A 5738-nucleotide genomic window follows, 5' to 3' on the forward strand; every position below is an offset into this window, starting at 1 on the left:
GTCCCTAGAACAGGCCTAGGAATCATTTTCTGTGAATGGCGGGATATGTGGTAAAGCCTGGAGGGTGTTGTGTTGATCATGGCCTAGTGACCCTTGAATCAGACTATGGGTTACCGTAAAGCCTAGGGACTAGGAGGTAGTAAAATTCCTCACGATATAGGTGGATAAATTTGGTGGCATCCATGCTCATTTGTTTCTTTCTTCAGTTATGAGTCCCGCATTCATGCTTGGAATATGGCACGAGAGTGGTTGGCTGAAGAGAGAATCGGCTCATCGAATCTATGGTCAGGTGGAACGGGGTAGTCGCATACTGGGTTGGTTTTTTCATTCATCAATAAGAGTTCCTTTCCTTGGTATTTTAGGTGTAAATGTACTGGTTCATTTGTGGCATATATGGCTATTGTATGCTCATTATTTCTATTTTTTATATGTTGGTTATGAATATGTTTTATGACAATGACAATGTATGGTTGTCATCACGTTTTGATTTGTAAATGAATGAGTAATGAATATATGACCTAATAGATGATAATGTAGCTAGTATGATAAGGCGTCAATGATTCTAGATATTGAATTGTTATATTTATATTATTATATTAATATTGTCCTTATTGGTTTCTAGACCCTTTTATTGTAATTGTACCCATTGTCACCTATATATACCAAGGATACCTAGATTTAGAGGCCATATCAACTTGTACACGGGTTATATTGTGAAAGGAGGTTTCCCTTTTAAAGAGGGTTCACAATCATTATTCTCTTTCATTCTCAACTCATCGAGTTACTTATTTTTCTCTTTTTTTGCTACTAGGGTGTTTCAATGCATAACATTGATTCATCAAACATGTAAATATTTCTACAACATTGGTTAGCCCAAAAGGTACCACCACAAATTCATAGTATCCAAACCAAGTTTTAAATGTTTCCTTATTAATATATTCTTCCTTATTTTTTAGCTTAGATATCAAAGACCATTATATATCAATTTTAGAAAATAACGTGACTTATTTCATTCAATCAAAATATCATGAATTTGACGTAAGGCGTATTGATTTTTAATTGTGCTTGTATTTACCTACTTGTAGTCAATGTAATGCCTCCGAGACACATATTTCTTTCATAAAAAAATCACCAGTTCTCCCCAAGTTTATATACTAGGTTAAGTCAACCCTTCAATATATTTTGAAGTCGCATGTGTAAATCCTACAATTCTATTATAATCATACAATATAGAGGCTTGGAAATAGGCTATATTCGTTGTTAAAGTTCAATAGTAAATTATATCTCACATTTTAATGGTAGTCTAAGAAACTCTTCTAGAAATGCATCAAGAAATTCTAACAATATTTGATGATGTTATATATCTTTTGAATATATATTCTAGTTCATAGCCACTACCACATACATAAAACACCCTTGTCTAAGACCCATTTTCAGTTGTAAGGCTGAAAAGAATCTTAGAGTTGCTTATCTCTTGGTTCCTACCAAGATTCTCCTTTTCCCTAAATCATCTACAAATTAAAGTAACTTACCTTTCATATCTAGAATTATTTCATGAGCTCCCAAGTAATCCGTACCAAGAGTTATCACATAGGATCCCAAGGTGGTAATATAATATAGTATCTAAGTACTGCATGCTCTCAAATTAAGTTTGTAATATTTTAACAATTGTTCTACCCCTTTTTAATAATTAAATTCATCTCAACCAATTTATAATGAATTTTCTTGCATGCCATTAAACCACATCTAAATAATGAATTTGGAGAAATAAAAGTTTTATTGTCTTTTGGATCAATTAATAAAGAAAATTTAATTCCATTTATTTTACCTACAATCTACAAGATTGTATATTGATGTTCTACTTGATAATTATTCACCATAACATGAATCCTATGTGTCTTATGTTAGGTTAATATTGACTCACAAAGTAGTTAAGATAGCCTTGTTTTGGTCATTGATGGATTTATCATTGGTGTTTTATGAGCCCATGCCATGGGTGACCCATGGTATTTAATGTAATGAATCCTATTTAAAGGCTTGAAGAACTCCATAAAATGCCTCAAGTGGCCTAGTGTTTCGTCAACTCAATGGATAAGGTCAATAAATATATATATGTTTAGTTCTAATTTTCCCACTAAAGGGTTTCTAGGGTAAATATCAACTCTTTTATACATGTGTACCATGAGTTTATTTCATTTCTGTAGTTACACTCCATTTTTAACATGTGGTATCATAGCACAATTAGAGAAATAATATAAACACAAATGATTATACACATGGAAAACATGTACATAAGAGTCAATATTTACCTTGGACACACTTTACTAGGAAAGCCAACACTCGAGATATATATCTTTGTTACCATAATCCAAGCCAGCCAAGCTCCAAGCCACTCCAGGTATTTTACAATGGATTCCTTCAAGCCTTAAAATAAGCTTAATCACATCAAATATCATGGGAAAATACCATGGGTTTCCTAATACCATGATCCTAGAAACCGCCAAAAGTAATCATGTTAATGATCGAATCAAATATATTGCATATGTTAAGAATAAGTTGTGGACCTATGGAATACTAATGTAAGTCTGTTGAGTGATCAATTATATAATGGTGTTGAAGGATGCCAGAAGGTATCCTTAGTTGGATCATTGATGAGATCAAGCAAAAATACCAAAAACTCTTGTGTATGAGTTTGATATGGTTTGAATATCAATGATGCATAGCAGTTGGAGGAACTAGAGAACATTATGGGGGTAATATGAGACCAAATAGGGACACTTTATGTGAGGTGATTTCAATGTGTAGGAAATTTAGCCAAGTGGATGAATGCAAATTTGCGTCAGCGTGGTTTAGCTCATCATGACTATGTAGAAGATTAGTTATGCCCCTTGAGGTCAACAATTATTGTAGTTTCCTCAGAGTTATTAATTTGATAAGATCTAAAGTCTTAAACCACCCATAAGTGCAGGCATGAAAATATCATCACTACAACAGGTGGAATGCTTGAGTAACATCCATTAACGAAGTTATGTTAAACCTTGAGAATACCTCTCCAATTGAATAGGAGCTCCCAAGAACCTTTGATTTCATAGTAGCATTAGTGGCTTTAATGAATTCCACTCAACCGTTAAAGAAAGAATAGGAATTGAGAGTTATGGGAAAGGATGATTTACATTGACACACTAGGGGAAAGGGTTCTTTCATCTTCTCTTTTGAATCTTCTTCTTTTGCATGTTGTCCTACAATTATATCAAGACAATATCTTTTTTGCAATACTCTTTTTGAGCTATGGTGAATGCCATTGATCTCAAGAGGAGATGTCTGGAAGTGTTGTACCTTAGCATTGTAAGTGGGCTAAGTTACTTCAATGTGTGGGTTTGGAAATGGTGGTACAGGTAGTTGAGTGGGAGTGTATATTTGAGATGGATGTGGATGGGGTTGTGGTTGTGGTGGAGGTGAATGGTAAGGATAACATGGAGTTTGGTATGGAGGATATTGTGGAAAATACTGAGGATATTGTGGATGGCTCCCATAAGTTCCTTGCCAACCTTTTTGCCAAGATTGGTTTTGGGGTTGAGATGACCAATGTTACCAAGGAAAGGGTGTGTTCCAATTTCTTTGAGGTGGATATGCATAATGTTGAAATTGTGAATTAGGCTCTTGCATCATAGTAGGTTGAATAGGGTACCATGGTCCTCTTGGAGCTACATAACATAGTTGCATTGGTGATTGACTTTCTCCATTGTCCTCTTAGTAAATTTCCTTCAACCTTGGTAATGATGGACAATTTTTAACAGAACATAATTCTGCAACACAAATATCAACATTTTCTTTTCCTTCATCTTGCATTTTTAACATTTCTACTTGTTTTTCTAAATTGCTAAGAAATTCTGCTTTAAAATCATCAAACAAATTTCCATGTTTAGCTTGACTTACTGATATTGATGCTGATTTACCTACTCTTTATTTTCCTCTTGATATGTGTTTGCATGTTTCACAAATTTCCTCAAATGATAATTGATATACATCACCTCTACTCATGAGATTAAGGAGATCAACCCATTCATCCCTAATTGCTCAAAGTAAGAGGGTTTTTAGTGTGTCAGATCCTAAATGATGTAGTTTTTCCCTCTTAACGTTGTACTTGAACCTCTCTATTAGATCCTTAAGGCTCTCATCTTCTCTTTGATTCATTCTAAAGGTTTCTTCTTTGAGATCATGATCTTTATATTTTTCTAGAAATATCTTTTGCATATGATTCCATGATCTTATTGAATTAGTCCCTAAACTCATGAACCATTTAAGAGCTCTATCCTTCAATGTTGCCGAAAACAATCTCAATTTTTGAGTTTTTAATAAGTAACCATAAGATCTACAAACAATCTCAAATTCAAAGAGAAAGGTTTCTAGATGTTCTTCATGTGCACACTACCATCAATATCTTGAATTGGAAATCCGAGAGGATCTTCCTCATCATCTCCATCCATTTCTTCTACATTCTTTGCCATCTTCTTCTTCTACATGTAAAAGTGAATGGTGATGTGGATATTACTACACCACATGATCGAATTGGGGGGTGGGTTGGTGTAGGAGAATTTTTTTATTTTTATGATTGAATGAAAACACTAATGCAATGAATTTTTCCTATTTTTGAAATGAAATATGCCTAATGCAATTATTATTATTATTATTATTATTTTTGCAAATAGTAAAAAGAAATGAATCAACTAGGGAAGAAAACAATGCATACTTTGACACCTCCCCCACAACGACGCCAAAAAGTGATGAACCTTAGTATTTCAACAAGAATGTTGCAACTCCCAAGGCTACCGACATTAATTATCAACCCGGGGTTCATACAAACTTAAGAGGTATCAACACTATATGTGCGGCATACAATGTGTCCTTCATTTGTTGTCATGATGTAATGGAGTGCATGTATTGAAGTCAAATCCCAAACTAATTGCAGAAAATGAAATGTTAGAAATGGAACCTTAACCTGTTGCAAGAAATAAAGTACAGGGAAAGAGATTGAAATCAAATGCTAAAACACACCATTTTCTAACTAAGAGGATTTGCTTAAAAATATTTATAATTTAACATGTATGCAATCCTACTATTCTAAGCATGCAGATTCAAACCATCAAACATTCTATTGTTGTGCATGTAAATGAATAAAATAAATATGTTTTTCCTTTTGTCTTTTTTCATGTAAGAGTGTGAAAGCTAATCTCTTTTGGTGATGTGGCAGGTGGCTTGGAGATGATGGTGGATGGTTGGAAGACTTGGGAGACCCTTAGGTGACCTTGTGTGGCTTCCTGGAGGTTTTCCTTCAATTCGGCCTTAAAATAGGCTACTATAGGAAAACCTACAGGATGTACTAAAAACCTACAGGATCCCATGAAAACCTACAGGATACAGTAGAGAGCAAAAGTATAGATTTTGAAGGTGATGGAAAGCTTATGGAAGGTGTTTGGTGGATGGAATGAGTCAAGAGAGTGCCTAAGACCACTTCAGTACTCAAAACAAAAGTTGGGAGATGGATGGATTTTCTTAAAAAGCTTGGAGAAGTTTAGGCAACATGAGATAAGAAGGACATAAATGCATAAAGGGTGATCGTTGAAGCTATTAAGGATCATATGATTTTTCATGTTGCAAAAAATACTATATCCAAAGAAATGTTTGATACCTTGGTATCAATTTTTCAAAGTGATAGCATGAGTTAGAAAATTATTCTA

Source organism: Pinus tabuliformis, chromosome 7, assembly GCF_031772625.1.
Source record: "Pinus tabuliformis cultivar Carrire ecotype Pingquan chromosome 7, CPIR1, whole genome shotgun sequence".
Taxonomy (NCBI): Eukaryota; Viridiplantae; Streptophyta; class Pinopsida; order Pinales; family Pinaceae; genus Pinus; species Pinus tabuliformis.